This window comes from Haemaphysalis longicornis, unplaced genomic scaffold (genome assembly GCF_048455015.1).
Source record: "Haemaphysalis longicornis isolate Haplotype H1 unplaced genomic scaffold, Haemaphysalis longicornis Haplotype H1 scaffold_12, whole genome shotgun sequence".
NCBI classification, from domain to species: Eukaryota; Metazoa; Arthropoda; class Arachnida; order Ixodida; family Ixodidae; genus Haemaphysalis; species Haemaphysalis longicornis.
In genome coordinates, this window is record NW_027526225.1 from 72,956,351 (window position 1) to 72,981,449 (window position 25,099).

The following is a 25,099-nucleotide window of genomic DNA, read 5'->3' on the forward strand; positions in this document are numbered from 1 at the left end:
GGCTGCGTGAGTTTTGGCTACCGTTATCCTCCTCGGCCGGCGCATCTTCCCGATCTGAACCCGGTCGAAGAGCGGCTCATCGCGCCTCGACTCCCCTTCATGAGCATCAGGCGGCTGACTCGAGGCAACGGGCAGTTTGGAATCAAGGGACAGGCGGTGAACGTGCCCATCGACGTATCGAAGGTTGTGCGGTGCCTTCCTCGCATGGTACCCGAGGACGTTGCGTTCGACGTTCGCATTTCTGCATCCTCACAATCCCCCTAGGGGAGGTGCGGGGGAATTTTTTTAGAGACGTGGGACACGTGAGACAAGCCGTGACGGGCGCTACCGACGAAGTCTAGTGCTGTGCTGACAAGTTAGGAGAGCAATGACTCATCTAAAGCGGATATAGAGAAGGTGGCAATTTCACGTGTCATGGAAAAGGAACCAAAAAAAAAGTTGTAGATTAACAATGGTGGAACGGAGATAGAAAGCTTTTCAGAAGTGTTGGCCACTTGTAGCGTTTCACAAGTGAGCGATTGTATTCGGAAAACGTTTATTTATAAGACTTTTTAGGGGCGAAGCTTCTCTTGCTCGTGCTCTGTCCCGTCCCTCGTTGCTGCTGCATACGGCACGGCACATTAATGATGATTGCGGCACGATACCCCTAGGGATTGGCCAACCAAAGATTGGCCGACGAGGTCAAAACGTTCAACGCGTACGTTGCTGCCCAACAAGGAGGACAGGAAGAAGAGGTTGTCGTTCGTCGCCTGCGAGCTCAAGACACGTACCGGGGGTACACGACACAAGACGCTCTGCACAAGGCGACGGCCAAGGTGGCTAAAATGTCGCACGCCGAATTCGCCCACTTACCAATGGAAGTTCTCATCGTACAAAACAACCCCTACACAATCACCACAAACATTGACGTCGTCGACGGGCTTGTCAACGGAGCGGTGGAAAGCTTGACGTGTCGAGCCTGTATATGATGTGTGAGCGAATGTTTCACGGGTTTACCGATAAGCATTTTTGCTTCGCCCCTCTCATCATCATTCACTTCGTGGAGATGGCGGAATTTTTTGTGTGGTTTGTCGGCGCCCACAGGGGCCTTGTGCCACGTGCTACACTTTCCGAAGGGGTCAGCAGGGGTGGCACTCTTCGTCCAGGGCTCCAGCGGCCTCTGCTGCTTTGTGTGCGCGCTCAGTCAGAACTGTGTGGTCATCCCAGTAGTCGCTGGCCAGCAGTGCCTCCCGTTGCTCTGCATTAAGGTTTGGGATTTTGGGGACAGCCATTGTTCTTTGGCATTCCCATGTGGTTTGGCAGGGGATGGGTTGTTGATTGCACAATAAGCATGCGAGAATTGTTCGAGCATGAAACTCGTGATTCATGATGTTCCGGCGGGATTCAAGATGTGGACGTTGAGGTCGCCCTGCGTCGACGTCGGGTGTTTCTTCTATATTTACGGACGGGAGCGCTCGGAGCAAGAAGTACTCCACGGTGCACTGGAGTGTGTTTGGTCCATTGACCAATGTAGAGTGCGACCACCACGAGTCCGTCAGGAGTGACTATGGCACAGACGTGTCCCATGTCCCTGGACACTTCGGTAGCGCGTACGGAGGAGCAACCATCAATGTTATTTTCGACGTACACGACCAGCCCGCCTCCCCGACGACCATCACCCGACCATTTAGCTACGGGAGTGTAACCGTTCAAAGGACATCTTTCCACGTTTGTGGGAAGCACAGAACACCCCCCGGCACACAGAATGGCGTTTTAGAGCACGTCTTTTGCGTTTTTCAGAAGATACCGGACGTTTAGCGCTCCGATGACAACGACATCGTTGTCGCCGTTACGGTGAAAGTCTCGAAGTGCGGATGTGGTTGAGGCCGACAGGTGACGTTTGTCCATTGAAGCTCGGTCTACGTTCTGGACTCCGTGTTAGAATTTCCAATACTCCGCCGAATTGGTCAGGATGAGACGGCCGACGTCGGTGCATCCAGAGAGAGGGAGAGAGAGAGTAACGTAGACCAATTTCTGGAGATGTTCGCGGTTGTATTCGTAAACCACGTCTGAGTACGTCGCCCCGCACGATCTGTATATCGTGACTGCATTCTCCTGCATGCAACGCGTTTTCCTGTCCATAGTCACGATCGCGGTTATCTTTCCCACAGGTACACAGTTGGTCTCGATCTTCATCCCCCTCCTGCGACCATTGTCCACCAACTGCTTGGCTTTGGCTCTGGCTGTCGTGTCGGTACCAGGAAGTACCACGCCGGAGTGTTTCCCGGTATGTACTCTACGAGGCGAAGGACGTTAGCGGTGTTGTTGAGCAACCCGTCCTTGACGTCGATGTTGGTGGCGATCATGCACGGCTTGCCCGTTGCCAAGGCAATTTCTTGCAGAAGATTGCCTGCTTGGGGGGCTTCTGAATTTCGCCTTGGCACGAACCCGTTCATCATCAGGACGGTATCCAGTGTAGACGTCCAACGCCTTGCAGATTTTCACGTCGTCAATGTCACGCAAGTCAACATCGGTGTTGAATTTCGACTCCTTTTCGTTGGAGTAGAAGAAGATTCGAATCGTATTTGGCGCACACAGGACCGCTTCGAGCGCCGCTAGGAACCGACTCCCGAGTAATGCGATCTCGTCCTCTTCCAGCTTCCGGCCAGCGCTGATTTTGGTGACAATGGCCGAGTAGGACTGACCTTTCTGTCTGACAACCCGACGCAGAGGAGGGTAGGAGAGGTAGTGGCAATTAACGTGCGAGCTGAAGCGCGACACTTAAGCGCGGGGGCCCGCGCCAGCTGTGAGCGGAGGAGGATAAAAATCTTTATCGTGAGCATGGTAATGTTCGAGTGATCCCTCAGTCCAGGAGACCATAGGACGACCATACTGCCTCAGCTCTGTGTCTAAGGCCTGGACACAGAGCGAGAGCTGCGCCCGAAAAACACATGAAAAAGTTGGCACAGTCAACACCTTATGTCTGGACACTCCCCCTGAGTGGGCACGTGTCAAACACTTCAAGGGCATCGTCATCATCATCATCATCGTAATCGGCATCAGATCACGTGTGTAAAGTTGGCTTCACCGCAAGCCGTTTCGGGGCACGCCACCAGCGATGGCGCAAGACAGCCAATACAAGCTTCGCTTAAAAAAAACGTCTTTCGTGCCTGGAGTAAAGCTGAATAAGCTACCAAATTCTAGTTCCTTCAAACTGAACGAACTTGCATTTTGCCATCGTGGCCCCTTTAAAACAAAGGAGTGCGGCCGCTTGGCGCCTGTTGCAGTTATTCCCGACGCGCGCGTTGTCGGCTGTCTAATGAGTTCAGCGTTAAGGAGGCGCGTCAACTCGTTCTTCGCTTCAGTGCACAAAAGCTGGCGACGGCGACAATGCAGATGCCAGCAGCAGTGCAAGATTGTTCGCTACGCCACTGGTAGACGAAACGGTAGCTGTTTAGAAAACAGCCAGCGCAGGCCGCAAGGCCAGAGTCGGCAGTTGCCAAAGAAAGGGAGTGCAAGTGATGAAGTGACGGTTGAGAGAGAAAGAGTGCTTAACGGAACAAAGGAGGCAGCGCGAGAAAGAAGAGAAGGCCAAAGACAACGTAAGAATAGAGCGGGCGACGAAGCCTGTCGTATACTTAAGCATCAACGGGGAAACAAAAAACGGAGAGTAGGGCGACGCGCTAAATAAGGCGGAAACAAACAAACAAACAAAGCAAGGGGAGACCGCCGGCGTCGCGGAATTGCGTCCGCACTAAATTCCAGCAGCCAACAACACCACCCGGAGTGCGTCCTGCATCCTGAATTAATGCAATTGATTTGATTGAAGGAGAGACAAGATTGACGAAAGTAACTATTCATTGACAACGTCGAGCGGAAGGAACGAGACGGCGCACGTCAGACACTTCCTTCCCATGTGGAGTTAATCAGAGCAAGCGGGGAATTCGCTGAAGCTACACTTGGACTTTGTTATGGAGTGGTGAAAGGCTACTAGCTGTTAATTATAACTAGAAGAGAGAGAGATAAACACTTTATTGAGTGTTCTGTGGTCTAACGGGCTGTAGTGGCCCACCAACTTGTGCCGGCTGGCGACTTCGGTAGCTCTGTTGACCCTGGCTTTGCACCTGTGGGCCTGAGCTCCCCAGCACCTTTTCCCACTACCCCCCACAAGTAATTGGAGGAAACGGGTCTTTAGGACATCCCCATAAGATGCGAGAAATGGTGGCGAGGGAACCGCATGCAGGGCATTCCGTAGAGGGGTAGTTATAAGGTCGAGTTGCGGAATCGGGGAAGGTGTTTGCGAGGAGAAGACGCCATGCTTGTTCGTGGGACTGGTCGAGCTGGGTATGGGCGGGAGGGTACCTACGGCAGCCGAAGCGATGATGGGTAGTAATTTCACTTTATGAGTCTGTCCCTGGCAGGTCTCGCCCCGGCTCGTATCGTAAGCCCTCGAGCCGCGTTGTGGGCAGCCTCATTTCCCTCGATACCAGTGTACAGATAAGCTCTACTGGGGAATTGGGTGGATTTTGTTGCAGAATTTGGAATGCCATCCTTGATATTAGCCCGCTAGCGAAAGTTCGAGCGGCCGTTTTAGGATAAGAGATTACGAGTGATGGGATTGGCCTCATCTTGAGTGCTAACGCAATGGCCGCCTGTGTGGCTGGGTGGAGAGTGTTAACGGTTAGGGAGATGAGTGGGGAAGGTGGGGGAGGGTTGGTATCGGGATCGTTAATTGCAGCGATGGCATAGGAATGGTAGTGCCTATATTCGGCAACATCCACATATACTCGATCGGGTCGAACCGGGAGGCGTTTATGTAGCGTATACCCTTTATTCTCCACAGCCCGCGTTGTGAATAGGATGCATGTTGCGAGGGATTGATCTGATGATGAGCGGAGTGAATGTCGCTAGAGAGGGGATATTTCGCTTCAAGGGCGTCGAGAATGGTTATTCCTAATTGGTTGAGAATGTGATGCCCAGTGGAAGTTTGCGATGGGCTGACCACCTGGATGGATAAATGGGCTTCGATTAGCTCCTCTGTCGTGTTATGTATCTCAAGCCCCTCGAGTCTGAAATGTACTGAGAGGGAAGTGAAGGGCAGCTTTGTATTCCCGGCAGATGAGGCGACTGACTTTCTATAATTCACTTTTGCTATAGATTCAAGTAGGGGAGTGAGTACGCGAACCTGCTGATAACAAATGCCTGGATCAACCGGATCCTCTCTACCTCCTTGTGCCCCTTGCGACGGTTAGAGATTCGCCTTATGAGCCCAATGGTTTGGTTGCCATGCTGTTCCAATTTAGGGAGAAATTGCGTGTTGGCTCGATTTCGTTGAATTATCCCCAGTAAGGCGCGATTCATACAGGCATACATTAGGCGTCCTCGATTTGCGGGTCGTGGATGTACTCATGCGCCGAGGTACGCGTTCCGGTTCATGACGTTAGACCTCAAAGCGCGGCGTTAGTCCTAACGTCAGGCAGTCGCATTCCCGCGTCGCCCCTCTCCCTGCTGGGCAACCTTTGCGCAAGCAAGTTATTAACTGGAGAACACGGGAGGCTTCTCAAAACAGGCTTCACGAACTCCCCTTGCAACTGGCAGAGATAGTATAATATTGCTGTCGCACTAAAAAGGCTCGACAGGCGTTTCTATGTCTGAGCAGTTATACGCAGTGCTGGAGGCGTCATTCAGGATTTAAGTTTCGTATGATCGAATACCTTTTTGACCTGAGTATCAGCGAGAGTTCATCCCTATTCTCAACCACGTGTGAAGGCTGAACGACGAACGCAAGCTTGCTCCTTCGAGGAACATCGTAAGAAGCGGGGAAAATCCTGTTCCTAATGATGACCAGTGGCGTTTGACCCGGGATTCCGGGATGAGGAGGATGGTGACAATGATCACGAGAAACGCTGGGTACCATCTCGATCCCGTACTTGATAGCAGACTAATGTGCAGGCGCTCATTTCAAATTTGACATGCAGCCTAGTGATGTATATATGCCGTGTTGGGAAAAACATGGTGTTTCAAAAAACGCATTTGGTGAGTGAAGAAAATAATTCCAAGGGCAGTGCTTTGATTTTTGTAGTTAGAGCAGGTTGTTTGAGAACTAAAAGCTTTGTGTGGAAGTACTATACACAAAATGACGGGGTATGCGTGGTGTGCGGAAAAGAAACAGAAACTATGCGGCACGTTGTTTTAGAATGTGAATGTATCCATCCAAATCTTTAAGAGCGAAATATTCGGCTTCCAGATGCCCTCAGATTTAAGGGTAGCACAGAGGGAGTTAACTTCAAGGCTGTCGAGACGACTAATAGAAGAATAAAATGCTGGTGGACGAAAAGCAGAGAGGGGAATACTGCCTAGGACAGCTACCACCTGCAACAGGAAAAAAAAAATATTTTGTGGCTGTCCTAAAAGCAGCGCTAGTATTCAACGGAGAGTATAAAACATAGATATATTAGTCTTTTCTTGATAATCAATCAATCACTAGCAATCAGTCAATCAACCAAAAAAAGTGAGCAAAGTCATCAGAGAACCTTTCCGGAGGTAAGAGATAACGGAACAGGGGATGGCAAAAGAAGGATAACACGAACCGGATCTTGCGATAATTGTCAGGGGTTGAAGGAGAACGGGTGATGAAGGTTCAAAAATGAAAGGTAACAGTCTTCGATTGGTAAAGAATATATCCGAACATACAGGAAGATAGAAGACGAAGGGTAACGTATATGGGGTAACAGAATCTGAATGGTCACAGAACATAAGCAGGACTTCGGGAACTACGGGATAGCAGATGAAACGGTGTAACACCGAACCAATGCAAACATCAACAGCCAAGTCCGGAATTGACTACAACTCCGGAGAGAATCCAGAGTTCTTAGAATTAAGCACACACTGCCGCAAGAACAAAGGGTTCCGGAACAAGCAAAAGGTAACACAGGCCGCATTCTGTCGACGTCAGGGGAAGTGACTGAGAAAGATGGAATGGGTGGAGGAAGGGGAGATGCACGAGAAGGATGAGGAGGAAAGAGGGAGAGGCAAGGCGGAGCGCGGCGAATTAAGGTCACGCCGAATGTATCCAGAATAAACCACCAGGGCCAGCGCGCAGGTTCGCGGAGAAAAAGGAAGAACAAAATGTAAAACAAAGTAACGAAGGCATGAAGGAATGGGTGGAAGGGGGGCAGGCGCTGATGGTTGGTGATAGCAACTCTCTCTCTCTCTCTCGAGAAGATGGAAAGGGAAATAAAAAATACACAAAAATAAAAAAAGACCGAGAAGGGAAGAGGAAGAGCAGGGAGGATGCTGGTGGTAATGTTGCTTGTGGCAATGGTCGGGTGCCAAGAACACCCCCTCCACCCTCCACCCGGAGTAATCTACGTACGTCCAATGGTTCAAGAAAGGAGGAGGAAGGTAAGCGCGCGAGGACGACAACAGGGCGAAGTGTTTCGCGACACACGCGAGGAGATACGCTTGGAGCCAGCGAGTACGAGAGTCGAAAGAACAAAGCCGGCACCAGCGCAACACCCTGCGGTGTACCACTAGTGTCGAGAGCACCGCGTGAGAAAGCCGTCGAACGCACGCCATGGACCGCGAGGCAAGCAGCCTGGTGATAAACTACGCCGTCCTGATCATCCTCTTGCTCATCCTATGGGTTCTCTACACAGGAGTGAGTATTGAAGGCCCATTTCAAAACTTTCACCCGTGGAAGACCCTTAATTGCTCCCACCCTTTTTTGGGAGCCGCTGCGTCGAACTCACTGGACTGTTTTCCGCTTGCTTAGTTTTTGTCATTGCTAACTGTAAATTCCTGCATTGAAAGGTACAGGTATTGGCACTGCTAGCCTATCCATTCCTGAATGAATGGTAAGACGTAAGAGTTCTAGTTGATCCTCTAAGATCGGCTAGAAAGTTAATGCAATGACATTTTTCATTAAGAGAGACATTACAAGTAAAGTTGCCCCTTAAACGATTTGTTTGTTTATGGCTTAATATTTCTCAAGCGTACGTATCAACCTAACTACTAGATTTTGTTTGAAGTGCACAGGATTTATCTTTGTTACAGTTTTAACCGGTTTATTTAATTGCCAGTGATCAGAAAATTAAACAAAAAACATGTTGAATAACTTTTAAACATATGTATTGAGGTAAAACCGCCCATGCTGCCCAATTTCCTGCGCAGAACCATTAAGATTACGGCTGAAATTTTATTCCAGCCACAGGCAACTCAGAACTCATGTTTTATCCTGTGGCTGAAGACTTACTTGTTGCACTCAATTAACATAAACATTCGATTCGTTTTTCAAATCACCCGCTGCGGTGGCTCAGTGGCTAAGGCGTTGTGCTACTGAGCACGAGGTCGCGGGTTCGATTCCCGGCCGCGGCGGCCGCTTTTCTGACGGAGGCGAAAAGCAAAAACGCCCGTGTGTACGAGATTTCGGCCCACGCTAAAGATCTCCAGGTGGTCATAATTAATCCGGAGCCCTCCACTACGGCGCGCTTCATCGCTTGCGTTGCATCGGCGCGTAAAACCCTACAATCAATCAATCGTTTTTCAAATCAGTGGACGTCTATCTATGCGCAAGCATACTTTAACGTGTGTTATCTACAATTTGTTAGCTCGGTAAAAAAAATTTCGATGTTACTGCGCTAATAGCACTGGGGTGGGCAATAAATAGTTTGTGGTAGGAAGTGAAATTTCATATGTAGCTGTTGACAGTGCGTGGCCTAGGAACAATGGACAGTTTTGTCCCGAGTCGTAGGCGTTTCGCAGTGGCCAGGTCGTTCAGTAAAACACGCTTTTCAACGCCACGGTTTGTTGGCGCTCGCGTTTGGAAAACTCCCTCCAAACTATGTTTTGTGGCGCACTCACCTCAAACTTGGCAAAACTAGAAGTGGCATTCTGTCCCCTTGCGTGGAGAGTAGGTTTAGACACTAATTACAGCGAAAACCACGGGTTCTAAACCTGGTTTAAGCCCCAAATGCAAGCCACATCTCTTGAGTGGTCACATTTAGGGGTCACAAATCGCTCAAGGCAGTGAAGACGAGCAAGCGTCACTTAGTGGTGGAGAGTCTTTTGTTCGTCGTATGTGATATAAAACCAGTTACAACGAGTAACGCCCACATGTTGGTACTAACACCGTATTCAATATTCCTAACTGCAAAAATAGGGCAAAACAGGTCATGCGTGAACAGCAAGATTCTCGAGGAAGAACTTGCACCGCACTCTTAGCTGCCCCTAGAGCTGACGGCAGAAGCTGCAGGACACCAAGCGCTTAGTCATTCTAGAATTTTTTTTTTATTGCTGAGGTAGGAAATGTATTACGCGGCACATAATTTATGGTACCACATACTACAGCTACGCAAGAACGTTATACAGAAGTTAACGAGAGTGATGTTGTTGTTGTTGGTATATACGGAAATCAGCGTTTTTTTAACGTTCCAAACCATTTAACATGCCGAATAGATACCAAACATCCCGCAAGGACGCGCTGAGCCACCTCAAATGGACTAATTGCGGACTACCGGCAGCAGTAGTCTGCTTGTTCGCTCCCTCAACGTCGTCATCGGAGTGGGCCCTCACGTCCATATTCAGCCGCTACTAAAACACACGCATTCGCAGCAGCACTGCATCCGACTGGAACAAAACCTTCGACACTAGACCACCGCCATTTATTTCACGGAAAACAAGTTACGACAGGCTCAACAAGGCTATGGTCCATTCTCAAGCTGCATGCATCACAGCGGATGCTATACGCAGCCTTCAGACATCCGCCCAATGAATGCGTCTAACTCGCTGTGACATTTCAGAGCGCCGGGCCCGAGAAAAATCTACCATCTCTTCCTAAAGAAAGTTGAGAGACGCGCGAAAGCTAAAAGCGCGCCAAACCTTCACTGAAAGTGCGTCCAATGGATCCTCAAGCCTTCAAAGAACCAAGTCGCAAACGAAGAACAAACTCGTGCGACGACTTCTCGCGCGTCAAGTAAACGCATATACGAACGATCTAAACGTACACCGATACGTGGTTTATGAGATAAAAATATATGCTCCTTCTTATTGCCTTATGTAGAAGCGTTCCGTTTTCGCCATTTCCAAATGACCGCTTTAAAGGAGCCATGAAGACAAAATACAAGTTGGGTTTATTAGAAAGACTGCTTAGTCCCGATAACAATGATACCAATATCATCGCAATCTTCGAACAAATAACGGAGATGTTAAAGAAAACGTGTGAAGCAGTCGCGACTCCCTAGCCGATTTCCTGCAACTTTTCTATGACGTCACGGAACCTTGTTTCTGCGATTGGCGGCCGCCTAACTGACCTGTCGCGACGACACACGACTGGACGTCTGTAATGGGGCCTCTAGTTCCATTTGACCGCATCACTTGAATGCTAACGTGCAGTTAACGCACTGAAAATTATGTTTTATTGTGGGCCCGTATGACGACATTCTTGCTCAAACACGTCACTGTGGCGCAAAATTTGAAAGTTTTTAAATACTTCTTGCTTTTTATCGTTAAAAAACATCTTTTGTGGATGTAATGGAGCTGAGTGAGATACTGAATCCTAGTTCTTTCAAATTAAACGAAGTTGTATTTTCTCTTCATGGCCTCTTTAACACAATGACATCCCGGTTTCACGCACGCGCCGTATACGTCCAGAGATCTCATCACAGGTTTTCGGTCGACCAACCGATCTATCGGACGCCATCGGTCCAAATAAGTTAGCTTTCGCTTCAAAAGCAACACTAGGCGGTGAGGCCTTGCGCTTTCACCGGCACAGAGGGAGGACGGGACTGTCCTTCCAAAGGAGGCCCAAACGCGTCTGTTGTCGCATTTCTTCAGCTGGAAACGCGGTTGAATGTCACGCTGAGTTAGACGCGCTCAGAGCGCGGATTGCTGAAGGCCTCGAAGAATTTGCTGTGCTCCGCGCAGTTTGCGAAATGAGCTATAGCTCTACGGCCATTGACGGCCCCGAAGGAGACTACAACCCCCACTCCGCACGAACGCTTCCCGAACAATTGCCTTCGAAGCCTGGGCAACAACACACGCCAACATTTCGACGACCGTACCACTGGCCGGAACAAAGTCATCACTCGCACGGCCACCCAAGGACCGCTTCACAACTTGGCTGCTAACCGATTATCTCTGCACGTGAACCACGGTTCAAGCCAACCCTGACAACTCATATATTCCAACTCCCGTTCCGTGAAACAGTGAAATATACAGCTCGCGGTACAGTCCAGTCCTTTTACGTACACGCCTGGCCTACGAGCCCGGAAGATCGGTTCGCATCTCACGAGCTGCGGTGTTTATTATGGACACTCCTTACACAAAACATTCAGGAAGTACCCGATGTTTGTCGCACTACGCTTGGCTTAATGAAAATGCCCATACGCCTGCTCTCTCGTTCTCTTACTCACTCGTTTTTTCTGTGAGCTGGGCTGGGGCTGTTGGCGTCTCTTGTCGTAGTCGTCGTCTCATGTAGTCACGGCACTAAAATACCGGGGGAACTCGTAATGCGTACTAAAAAAAAAAACACCTGGACACTCGTTTACGCCTCGCGCTAGAGAGCTTCGTGCTTCAAATACAAGAGACTGTTACAGCAAGGCTGTATACCTGTACCCCCCAACGGTTTCATCTCCGTTTGCAAAAACGCCAAGGCGCCAAGAATACACTTATACACTGCGTGCTTCGCCCCTCACTAGTTTTCACGTTAGTGGAGATGGCCCGGGATTTTTCTCGAAAAGGCCGAAAGCTCGTTGAAGTCACTCGCGCTAAAAAGACGAAGAAACGATGCGAAGAAAGAGATGCAAATGCGGTGTACCAGTCAACGAGTTGCGAATAAGCACCGCTGGGTTTTCCGTCGATTAAGTTACTGTGGACTAACTTAACCAAGATTTACTGGTAGTAAATCAAATGGTTTGAACATCAAATTGGGTATATTGCAGTTTGCATGGGAATCGAACCCAGGTGCTCAGAGAGAAGCGTTACCAGCACGGTATACGTCAGCCCGTTGGCTGCAATGGAACGAGAGTTATAACTCTCTTAAGAGGTCTCCATCACGACTGCAGGTTACGCAATTACGTTCTGCTAACATCTTATCTAAGTCAAGCCAAATTCAATTTTGTTGTCCTCATTCTTTTTGTCGAATTACGGAAACTCGCTACGTTTTCTGAAATACCGAAACTGCTTCCGTTTTTTTATGGAGGTGCCGGATTACGGACGCTCCCTACGTTTTGCGAAATACGGAAGCAGTTTACGTTTTTTACGCAGGCTTTGTCCGTAAAAATACGAAATTTTCTTACAGTGTTGAGTAGTGCGTACGGAACTGACGTCATATTAAGTGGCAGGTGAACGTAACGGCAAATGAGTACAACAGGTTCACCCAAACCTCGGAGAAATCCGATTCCTGGGATGTCATGGCCGAGGTGTCGCCAATCCGCCTGGAAAAGAAAATCCGAGACCAAAGCCGCAGTAACGGAATCGAGGAAAGAGACGCAAACATAATGTAGTAACAAAAAAGTACTTGATAAGTACCACCTGGGGTACTTATCAGGTATCAAGTACTGGGGCAAGTACCGCCTGTGGTACTTGATAAGTACCGCCTAACGCTTTCGCATTCAGAGCATGTAAACAGCCTCAAGTTCCCCGAGGAATTTTAACGTTACTTTTGATCTAGAATGCCGAATTAGCCACGCACTTGTTATACCCAAGCTGTTGACATTGTTCTGAAGAAAACGCTCAACCATAAACCACCGCTGAAAGAGGCATCTCAGAAGCGCAACGAGAGGATAAAACAGCGGCAAGTCGTTGTTTTCGCTCTCCGCTCCCCAACAAAGCGAACGGCGCGTTGCTATTTGTGGACCCGAGTGCTGCGTGGCCAACGACTGGCGCGCACTCAGCTGAGTCGGTGAGCCGCCGTTCGCAGCCAGCCACATGGGCATTGAGTCGGAGAGGATGAGCCGTGGCTTGTTTACAAGGTTCCGGGCGAACTGCCTCAAGACAGGCGAATTAGTGCGAGAGAAAAGGTTCGCCGTATTAGCGTCAAAACAAACGATGGAGCTGCGCCCATGTGGAAACGAGCGGTTAACGCTGCGTTAGCACTGAGTGAGTTTCAGACGGTTTCTCTTTACGCGCGTTGTATATGCGGGGATGCTTAAAGGGTAGCAGCATACAAGAGGGGGATTCCTGCGGGTTTTAAACCGCAACTGAATTCCGCAGTATGGTTTAGAATTCTAAACTTATGAGAATGGTTGGGGGAGGTCGGAAGCACAGCACATCGTAGCCAAAGCCGTTTGGGCACACACTTTCTCTCCGGGGGCACGTTAGCGGCTGTGTCGAACTTATTCTCTTCTTGGCTTGTTTTTTAACAGAGGAGCTGTTGTAGCAGGCCGTAATGTGCGCTTGAACGTTCAATGCGCAAACTACACGACGACGAAGAAAGAATACGATGCAATGCGCAAACTTGCAACTTTTCTTAAACACAGGATTCAACGGACTCGGGAGATTATTGAGGCACATGAGATCACACGTGCCGGTGATAATTGTGTGAGCATGCCCTCCGTCACCGCCGAGAAAGAAGTGTACTTTTTATACAAGGCCATGCTTTGTAATGACTGAGCAGTCTGAACACGTTCCCTATAGTGTCGTGTGGAAGATAGGGTAAGGTAACGTGGTGATTTGGTGTATGTAAAAACGCGTTTCTTCCTAATAAAGTTAGTTGCAAGTTTGCGCATTGTCTCGTCTTCTTTCTTCGTCTACGTGTTGTTTGCTCATTGAACGTTCAAGTATGATATACCAACTCGCCCAAACCTATACCTTGTTAACGCATTGTGTGGCACGTAACGCGTAACGCGTTAAAAATACCACGAAAATTCAGAGCACTCGTGAGCGCGTGCCTCACGGCGACCGCCCAGCGTCCCCGGGCTACGTGTGTGTAACGCGTTACCGAGACAATTTCCAGGTCCTACTCGCTCGATTTGACTTGCAGGAACTGTTTAAAGTCTACAATGGCGAGGATGAGCTTGCAGAACATTTGCCCCTCTCGGTGTAATGGTTGCCATGAGGTACACGACGATATCGATAAATATGACGGTGACTACTACTAGCACAGTGCAAAGCGATGACGGAACATCCAAATGAACAATTTCAAACTACTACGAATGCGTGGTCATGTGTCCTTCACTGCTCACGTAGAAAGCAATCCTGCAGCTTCGCTATGGTTGAAGCCTTGCTCAACTTTAAGCAAGCTTCCCCAGTTTTTTTGTTTTTTTTTTGAACGCGAAAGCCTTAGTGCCCTATTGTGCAAGAAACCGGTGTCATCGTTGTCCGTAATAGAAAATGGCCGTCGCTTTGAAGTGTAAAAACACATTTGAGTTTGTGTGTACGTTGAACCCGATTATCCAGAGTAGAACTTGAGTGTGTTACCATCCCCCTGCACAGCATATTTCGGCCAGTGGAACAAGAGGTCTCTTTTCTTCGTCTGCTCAGCGCAATTCTGAGCAACTCCAAGCAGCCCAAAGCTGCTCCCGCCTTAGCCGTTCTATGGGCAAATAAAATACGAGCTGCTTGGAGCAGCTCAGAACTGCTCTGAGCAGACGAAGAAAAGAGACCAAAGGGTTAGCCCAGTGAGTGCGGCGCTGACGTCATATCACGTGACAGACGAACGTGACGGCACGTGATTGAAGCAGGTGCACCCCAGCAACGGAAAACTCTCTGGGGAAGCAATGGCGTGAAGTGTCGCTGGACTGCCCGTCGAGACGATTCGCGCTGAAAGAGGAAGAAGCGAAAGCGAAGAAAGAGATGCGAAGACAACGTATCAGTAAAACAGCCTTTGATAAGCATCGCCAGGCTGTGGCCTTCACGGCACGTAAGCTGACTTAAGTGCCCGAAAGATTCTTTGGTTTGTTTTATTGTACTCCGAATTTCCACTCGCTTCTCCTTTCTTTCTGCTCTCCCCTCCTCTCTGCACACGGACGCCACAAAAATGGCAGGCTCACAGCTTCGTTGTAAAATTGTTTTGCGTGTTTTTTTCGCTTACTAACCAGAAACATTGGCACTAGCTGAGAAAAGAATACCAGTAGGCAGTCGACGGTTCCCGTTTCGTCAAAAAAACACAACCGCCCTCTTCTAGACATTTGTATCCCAACAGGAGGGCTCCTATACGCGGATAGTTTTAACTCATTTCCACACACTGGCCGCTGATTTTCTGTTCTTCAGTCGCTACTGTACCCATGCTTAGTTGAGGATGAGGCAACGGAAACTGCTTCCCACAAGTCTGAGAGGTTCTGGTGAAACATTGTTTATTTTTTTAAGCCGTTCGAAAAAAAATGAGCAGGAGATGCGCAATGCGTATAGTTCAAATTAAACAACGATGATGAGTAGATGCTTGCTGCAATAAGGTTTATACAGTAAAAGCTCGTTAATTCGAACTCGAAGGGGACCATAAAATTGTTCGAATTAAGCGGAGTTTGAATTATCCGGCGGTCGCTAGAATGAATGGAAATCGAACCACACTGCGCGGGCAGAAAACAAAGAAGCGGCCTCTGGACTCGTTATCGCGAATTAGGCGCTACTACACGTTTGTGGCAGGTGATTTCGTAAATAATGTTTCGGAAATAATAATGGCATGCGCTGGAACACTGGCTGCTTGGCGTGGCGCCCTTTGTAGAAACGAAAAAAATCCCACCATCTCCACGAAGGGAATGATGATGAGAGGGGCGAAGCGAAAATGCCTATCGGTAAAACCGTGAAACATTCGCCCGCACATCATAGAAAGACTCGACACGTCAAGCTTTCCACCGCTCCGTTGACAAGCCCGTCGACGACGTCGATGTTTGTGGTGGTTATGTAGGGGTAGTTTTGGATGATGAGAATCTCCATGGGTAAGTTGGCGAATTCGGTGTGTGACATTTTAGCCACCTTGTCCGTCGCCTTGTGCAGAGCGTCTTGGGTCGTGTACCCCCGGTACGTGTCTTGAGCTCGCAGGCGACGAACGGCAACCTCTTCTTCTTCCTCTTCTCCTTGTTGGGCAGGAACGAACGCGTTGAACGTTTTGACCTCTTCGGCCAATCTTTGGTTGGCCAATCGCTAGGGGGATCCTGCCACAATCATCATTAATGCGCCGTGCCGTATACAGCAGCAACGAGGGACGGGACAGGACCTCAGCAGGAGGAGCTTCGCCCCTAATAAGCTGTTCAGGAGCGTAGCGCGTGCGCCGCGCTGTTGTTTTTGTTTCGGTGTTTTGCATATCTTGTAAATTTTGTTTGGTTTGGATTTGCAACACATTGTATTCCCTCTGGGCCCACATCTTCTGCGAGGAGCGATGGAAACCAGGGGTAACCGTTCAATTAACCGTTCTGGATAGCGACGCGTTCGAATTATCGGGAGTTTTCCCCCATTGAAATGTACAGGGCTGTGCTGGGACCAGGGCGTGAGTTCGAATTACTAACCGAGTTCGAATTAAGCGAGTTCGAATTAACAAGCTTTTACTGTAATAGAGAAAAGGCTAAGGTATGGCGAATGGGGAGATCTGAAATAAAAATTCGGGCTCCAAGAAGCGCCATCTGTAACTGCTGGAGGAGCCCAAGCTCCACTGAAAAAGACAGGGTAGAGTTGTAGGCCACACAACAGTAGGTAACTGCAACCACCAACTGGTCTTACCCACTCTGCGTAGCTCTCGATCTCTTCCTGGTGAAAGTGTCTTCTGCGGACTTGCTTCGTCGTGGGTTTTGTATTTATAGACGAAGTTGTGTCTCTTTGGGTCTGGATTCAACAATCTACAGGCTATTTCAACTATATGCAGCTCTATTTATGCAAAAAGATTATGCCTGTGCTGCACGGCCGTTTCAAATGCCTTCCGAAGGCTTTCGAACCAATTGTTTATCGAGTGCCCCATTGTAAATACATAGGGCGAATTTGGAAGTGAGCGTTCTACTGAGAATCGAAAATTGCTGTGTAGACCAGTCATTACCGTAGTTCGAAAATTCAGCATTGTCGTCGTAACCAAGAGATGGCACGCAAAATGGCTGAAGGCGCAAAAACTAAAACAACGTCACAGAATGCTCAGAGAGAGAGAGAGAGAGAGAGAGAGAGAGAGAGAGAGAGAGAGAGAGAGAGAGAGGGAGGGAGAAGGCTCTTTAATGTGAACTGGTGAGGTCAGCCCTGCTAGGGACAAGACTTGCTACACCAGATTGGGGGGGGGGGGTGACTACGTTGATGAGTGGTGAATATTAGACATTAAGGGTAGAGCAGGAAGAAGACAAACAAGAAACATTAAAAAAGAAAGTAAAAACAAGAGAATGCTGCCAGCAGAGTCCGGACGTAAAAATACAATTGAAAAGAGAATCGTTAATGTAAACACTGAAACACAAATTAAAGTAAACGACGCGAAAAAAAAGAAACTGACGTTAAATTACTCTGTGATACCATTGTAAACCACGAAAATAAATGAATTCAAAAGTAAGTAGGGTACACTTGGGTCTGGATGGGGTTCGAACCCAGAGCCTCTGAATGCGAGACGTGCACACATCCCAAGCACCGTGATGAATGTTTTACTATCTTTTTGCTCACTCTCAAGACGAGCGGAGGGTATAAAAAAAACCGTTGGCCAAATTTCGGCTGACGGAAAAACTTTAAATAAATATCAATCATCCACAGTTCTTTTAGAATAGGTGGCCATTCCAGGTTAGGTTATTGCAACTTATACACTTCGAAGAGGCTAATTGATACACTGCGCGAAGTATTCGTTCATGCGTTATGAAAAAAAGAGCTCGAAAAAAATTACGCCCACCTCCCCTCGCGGGAACCCTGGTGTGATGCAACGCATCTCATGGGGGGTTCCATTGGCGTTTTCCATCGTATTGATTACGCTTATAGCAGGGATTCTCACGTGAAGGGGAGGTGGGCGGACGACCATCGGCTGAGACCGCCGGAGCGCGGCATGCCGCTTTATATTCACAGTGCCCGAAGGAGAGGAGAGCGCGGAGAGAGAGAGTACTGCACATGCGCAGCGCGCGCAGCGCCGAGCGCAGCGCCGCCGTACGGCGCCTAGCAACGGAGTGAGAGCGCGCTGCGCCAACCCGCAGCTGTTCGGGAGAGAGCGTTCGCTATCGGAGAGAGGAGAGGAGGAGAGGCGCAGCTGTGCGGACAACGCCGGACAGACGCAGGAAGGACAGAGGGGCGAGCATGAGATGCGTTGCATCTAAAATACGGCGACGCCGAATAGAAAACACGTAGGACGAAACGTCTTCTTTTCATAGTGTATCAGAACTCGGGAAAATTTTAATCTCGTTCATGGTATGACACCGTGACGACTTGATGGCATATCTGGCTGAGTAAAGATGGACCTACTGAGTAGTTTCTGGCTTTCGACTTAAAAACATGTGTTAGGTACGCGTTCTGAGTCCTAAATCAGTAATTAGAACAGGCTAACTGCAGAACTACAGTTATAGCACAGTCATAGCAACATTGTGGTATTAATTTATTAGAAAGTGCGAAATTATTATTTTTTTCTAATTTAGGAGGCTGTCGTAGCAACAGTGAACTCAGAACACAATATCAAAAAAAGACAGCAAACACGTATACGATGCCTGCCAGGCAAAACTATGAGGAAAAAATGCATTCTGCGCTAATACTCCTGGTTAACATAAAGTTTATTACTTCTCATTCTTCCGCGCGGAAAAATATGTCATGTGATACCATTTTTGTTTAAGATCCGTAAGGCGATGGGATTGAGAGGACAGACAATTTGCTTCATTAAAACTTCGCTCGAATGTTTTTGTGGGCGAAGGCACTTAGGGGCTGTCGCTGTTGGCGTCTTTTGTCGTCGTCGTAATCGTCGTCTCATGTAGTTACGGAACTAAACACCGGGAAACTCGCTTACACTTCGCGCTAGATATCTTCGTGCTTCAAAGACAAGAGACTTTTACAACAAAGCTGTATACCTCTACCCCTCAATGATTCAATCTCCGTTGGAAAAAACGCCAAGGCACCAAGAATACACTTATGCACTGCATGCTTCGCCCCTCGCCAGGTTTCACGTTAGCGGAGATGGCCCGGGATTTTTTCTGTTTGTTACACATCTAAACGCCTGCGTTGAGCTGTAGCAGGTGGTTTCGAAGCATTTCATACCGCAATCATTGGGTCACGTCCGCTGAGGCCTTCACGGTGAGATATTAAACGCGTGCCGTGGTGTGCGCTGTTCTGTTTCAATCGGGAGAGCAACATCACGGGGAGGGTTTCTGCGTGCGCGTGATGTTGACCAGATCTGTGGCAAACGGCTAAATCACAAACAAACATAGAAGAAAACACAAAACACCTTGCCTTAAAACACTAAGCAAAAGGGGTGAAGTGCGCAAAGAATTTAAGCACTTGCCACCCCTTCTCTCCGAGCCCCGTCTGACTTTCTAAATATTACCTCGACGACCTGAAGGAACATCGTCAAACGGCATCGCGGAGGGTGAGGGGAGGGGTCCTCTTAAAAGATAGATGCTGCGCCTAGACGCGTCAAGTTCAAATATGAAGGGAAGAAAACAGAAGGCAGGAGAGAAGGGGGAAAAAGTTGGGACGTGAGCGGTGCAGTTTTCAAAAATACCTGGCCCGACGGTGCACGCCTTTAGAGTGCAAGCGTCACAGACGTTAGTTCTTGAAACCAGGACACATACGCCTCGTTCGCAACCGAGTGCGGCTGCGCCCCGCTTTTCGTTATTGGCTTTATGGGCTGATAAAAAGCATTTCGAAGAATGAATTGTAGTGTTTTGTTCTTTCAAGTGCTTGGCGAGTTGCGGCATTATTCGCATCCCTCTATTTATTAAGTAGCTGGTTTTATAAACTGTAATTGAAGCATACATAGTTACAGAAATCTAGCGCAAAGCCTCCGTATTTTCTTTCATGACTTAATTCAGCAGCCTTCACATAGCTTACTATCAGGCGATAGGGAACTATGGGCCGGAGTGGTTGCCGTACCGTGACACTTTTTAGAGTGGCATCCTTTTGCGTAGATATGTTTTCACTCACTCACTCGCTCCCTCCCTCCCTCCCTCCCTCCCTCCCTCCCTCCCTCCCTCCCTCACTCACTCACTCACTCACTCACTCACTCACTCACTCACTCACTCACTCACTCACTCACTCACTCACTTTCCCACCTCTTCCTCCTCCTTCTCCTGCTGCTCCTCTTCCATCCTCCATCCTCATCACTTTCGCCATCACATTCATCACAGCATAACGAACCGACGTTACCACTCAGAGGGCCGTTCCATACAAAATCGTCACGGAGGCTACGGCTGATCTGAGCTCTTGTGTATACCTTAAAGCTTGTCTCTGGAATGAGAGCGCGTACAAAGGCGTCCCACACGAAGCGACGGAAACAAAGAACACAAAACCAGTGAGCCTGCTTCACAGAAAAAATAAGAAGTGGCTTAGCTCGGCTATGCCAGGATATACGTAGCGTGAGCCAAGGTTCAACTGGTTATTCTTAGCTTTCCTGGTTGTCTACGATTAGCTTGATTATCATGCTTACTGCAGCTTCAATGACATACAGAGGGTATATGCATTATGTGACACACGTATATTTATCAAGCGGCTCCGGCGCAACGTCACCAATCTCCCCAGAGCTAAGCTGGTTCCACAGACCTCACGCCGGAGTTGCTGCGACGCACGAGCCATCGGTTCCACACCCGGCCACCCCTCGCATGATCATCAAGTGGACTGGGCCGCCACGTGCGGAGCGGAGGTCGGTGAAGACGCTGGGCGCATGGGGTGTGTGAGAGACGCCGGGCAGCGAGCAACGTTCTGTGCTCCGTGGGACGTCACTGCTCCTCACGCATGCGCAGCACGGCTGTCCAGGAGCCACGCGAAACTGCTCAACCTCGGCCAGTGTAGCTCACGCTACAAAAGCTTAAAGGAGTACTGACACGAAATTTCAAAGCTTAGATAACTATGTAAAACGCTTCCTTTTTATCAGGAGATATCTCCCAGCAAGTTTCAACAGCAACCGTTCAGCGAAACATATTTAAAATCCATTTTAATCTTCGCCCGCACGAGAAAGCCCAGAGCGGGCCGACGTGACATCATCTGCTATGTGCCCCAAACTGCCGACGTCGGGGCTCCCGTGACGAAGCCGACGCGCTGGCTGTGGTTGGCGCGCGCTGCTCGGGCGTGTGTACACGTCATGGTTTTGGGACTGACGTCATGCTGCCCGGGCCTGTGGGGACGGCGAAAACCTCGGCCGGTCTGGGCGCGCGCGTGCGCTCGCTCGCGCGCGCTTCCAGAGAGGCAGCGATACGGCAAGAATGGTGACGTCATGTTATACATGCTGTCATGGCGGCCGCTCGGCGTTTTTCAGTCGAAACCGAAACTGGCACGAATAAACGACGCCGTAAATGAATGTTTACGCTGCGCTCGACCGTCTAATCTGTCATTCTATGATTAGTGGGCTGGTATGTACGCATAGCAGCGAAAAAAACGTAACATAAAAATTTCGTGTCAGTACTCCTTTAAAGAGGCAGGAGCGACTAGCATCAGCGGACCACGTCCACACCTAAAATGCGCAACAAAAAAGGTCTCGCAAGAGAGACGCATGCGTAAGCTGCGTTCAACGTCCATCGCAGAAATGTGCAAAAACTCCTACCTCCGCTCCCCACACGGAATGATACCTCCGACAAATAGCCACGGAGCCAGAAAAAAAAAACTTACGAAAAAGCGGGTTATTAAAAACAAAAGGCATACCAGTATAAATATACTCCAGAGAAAAGACGAGTCGCTACTGCGGCTGCCGAAAAAAAGAGTATACACGAAAAGGACAACATGGTGAAAGGGAGCGGCCCCCTTTCCGGTCACAGGCCAATCGTACACGCGAGAGGCGAAGCAGCGTGCGAGGAGGGAGAGGGAGAGAGAGAAAGAGTGAAAAGCCGCGTCTGAAGTAGGCGACCAGCCAATCGCATTTCCAGATCGCGAACGAACGGCTTCAAAACGAGCCCACGGGGATTTAGAACGCAGTGAACGACTCGGTAGTGGGGAACCTCGGCGTTTACGCGAAGTGTCGCGGCCACGACGGTGCTGGCTACCACGACGCAGCATCCAACCCGCGTGACGGATTGAGAAAGGTTGCAGTCAGTCCACAGTTCCAGCCTCCAACGATCTTCCAAATGGACACCCGGGAGGGACAGAGCTTATTCATCAACTACGTCATCCTCATCGTGCTTCTCCTTATCCTTTGGGTACTCTACGTCGGAGTGAGTAGCCGATAACTTCGTTGAAACTGGCTGGCGCGAAAAAATCAGGCTTCGACTCTAAAATAACTGTAACATACACATTTCGGCAAATTTCGTAGGAATTACTTGCGATACGACACAAATGTCCGGTCCCACGAACAGTTCGAGCAGCGCGTCAGCTTATGAGAACGTAATACGTTTGATGTGTTGTTCAGCCTCTCTATCAGTGAAATAACTTGAATTGTGTTTGCACCGTAATAACATGCCAGTGCATTTTATAGCGTTAACTTCGTGGCAGAGGAGAATTTCTATTACAGTCAATAAGCTCGTCAAACCTCTAGAGAAACTGTGAAAGTTGTAGCTTATGCCGGTGGGAATTTTTTTCTTCAGCCGCAAATGTCTATGTTTGCAGCGGCTTCAATTTTGGATGGAGTTATAAGCTTGTTGACGTTTATGCTAGTAGAAAATGTTACAGTTTGTATTTTGCAGGAACCTTAGCACGTTTACGATCTAAACAAGCGCTCCTGACACACCCAACAAAGACCGAATTTTGAATATTAGATGGTGGCTCGATCCCGTGCTCGAGAAACAGTGATGGTGACCTAAGATATAATCCAGAAAATTTTAAGCGACAAATGCAAAAACATTTGGAGAACACGTTTAACATGGCCGTGTAGGTTTATCCCAATCGCACACTCGTCGTTCAACTGCCCGAAAATCATTTTACAGTAACATTCCTCGAACAATTAAATAGATAGTAATCCTCAGCTGCGTTTATACCTTGTTTTCCTCTTAGCTTTCAAGATACATTCTCACCGAACATTGGATATTAGGGTTTTGTAAGGTTGTAGGTTGCGAAGAAATCCGCGCAACAAATGTTGTCCCAAAGTTTCCACTGCACGTTATAAACGAATGTATACAAATAAATTAAGGGATTCAAGTTATTGACGAACGCGATATCTTCTCTTTATATCGATGTCCTTACTGTGTCCCACAGCAGAGAAAAACTGCTTAGTTCCACACCCCCTGCCCAGGCCCTCCCAACTCCTTCGCTTCGTTGCTTGATTGAGCCCTTAAATGCGACTTCGGGACGGCGCAGAAAAATCTCCACAAATTTCTAATAAGTTTTCAATTTAAAAAATGTTAATTTTGCCCTTAGGTCATTGTTCTTTGCAACTCTCAAAAAGCTAAACAGGTGCTTTTTGTAGTTTGACAGTCGCGTTAGTTGGAGTTCATACTTTTTAAACTTTCGAGTTATGCCCCCTTTTGGAGATAAACTCAAAACTGAAAGCAGGACTTGAAGGTAGTATGAATTTTTATTTTGTGTAAAGTTTTTAAAAGGATGTGTGCCTTTTTCACGCAACCGCGTGGCTGCATTTGAGTGGGCCCAGGTGACTTTTTGTCTTACCGAATCTTACTTATCCTTGGGAACTTCCTTCCTATGCTTTACTAACTAGGCTGGCCAGTCCACGCTATTGTCGTCAGTTGACTAAGTCACTGGAATAGTGAGATCGTGTCTCAAGGCACCAGCTAAACCTTCTTCCTACCTACGAATTAGCCTTCCGATAACATAACCAAATTTAACGGTACCTTTCAGGCTTGTATCGACCAAAGCACAGCCTATCTGTTTGAAATCACCGCGGATAACCTTTAGATGGGCCATAAAGACTAAATAGAAGTTTGGTTCATTCAAAGAAAGCTTTCCTTTTCAGCAAAAATAGCAGCAATTTTACCGTAAATTTCCAACGAACAGTCTTACTTCCTCGGCGGGTTCTTATGACGTCGCAGGATCTTGTTTATGCTATAAGCGTTCGCCCACAATGCCACCGCCAACAAACGTAGCTCTGCGATTTTAGTGAGGCCTCTACTTTCGTTTGATCATACAAATTCAATGCTAGCGTGTAGGCAACACACTGATAACTATGTTTTCAGTGTCCTTACAATAGCGTCCCTATACCGACGTCATGTAGCGCGAAATTTGAAAGTTTCTATTTATTTCTGAGCTTGTTTCAGTTTTAAAAAAAACGTCTTTCGATCGGAAATGGAGTTGAGCGATTTACCAAAGGCTAGTCATTCAAATAGATTAAGGTTGTATTTTGTCTTCATGGCCCCTTTAAGAACTGCGCCTTGGGTTTAGAATAACCAAAGGGCTCCAACGCTACGAGATAGCCATTTGAATGAACGACTCCGTGCCCACCTGTTCCACCGCCCTGTCTGACCTCACCAACCCGCCCTTCTTCCCAGGGCGACCACCGTGGTCACTCCCGAATCTGGCAACGCCCTCCACCCACCCTGTAGGCGCACTATTGCGCGATTGTCCTCCTTGTGGATTTGGAGCCGCCAATGGCGGGAAAATTGAAAGAAGACTGCTCTCGCGGTAGCGAAGTTGTCTTGTAGCCCGATGTGCAAGCGCGCTTCTCCAAGAGTAAGTTAATCGTTTTCGTTTCTGCCTAGAGCTTCGCCTGCAGTAGGCAAGTGCTTGAGCTCTCTAACGTGGTCCTGTTGTCCGTCACCAAGAAAATGGCACCTTGATAAATGCCAACAGGGCTTCGACGAGTGAATATTACAAACTGAGTTACTTTCAGTCTGGTGTCTTGAAACAAGGAAGAAAATGTGTAACCTTTCACAACGCAGCTGAGATCACATCTTCGTTTTTTATGGTCCCTGGACTGGTGTGTACGTCTTCGTATAATTTTGTCGTTTCAACCGGGTAGCTCCTTGAAAACTCATTTCACGTTAAACTACTTAATACTAAATGTGGAGCGAAAGTCTGGCTCAAATTGTTAAAAAAACTATTACTGATTTCTCCGTAGGTACATGATCACAGCACTGAAATTATCCGACCTCACCCTTAATCCCTCTTTTCCCTTTTGGCTGTTACGAAAATTTACGGATTCAGCCCCGACACAACTTGATCC

The 25,099-nt window shown here is 48.4% G+C and overlaps 1 long non-coding RNA gene across 2 annotated transcripts in view; it reads left to right on the top strand.

Moving 5' to 3' along the window:
- The first annotated feature begins 7,405 nt into the window (after window positions 1-7,405).
- Window positions 7,406-25,099, top strand: part of LOC144162806 (uncharacterized) — a 40,371-nt gene continuing 22,677 nt past the window's right edge. The window contains exon 1 of one of the 2 annotated variants that reach the window (XR_013320772.1): window positions 7,406-7,639. This is a non-coding gene — a long non-coding RNA (uncharacterized LOC144162806). Of the gene's footprint in view, window positions 7,640-21,905; window positions 22,203-25,099 lie in introns of those variants that run through there. The other variant, XR_013320773.1, reaches the window with a different exon arrangement.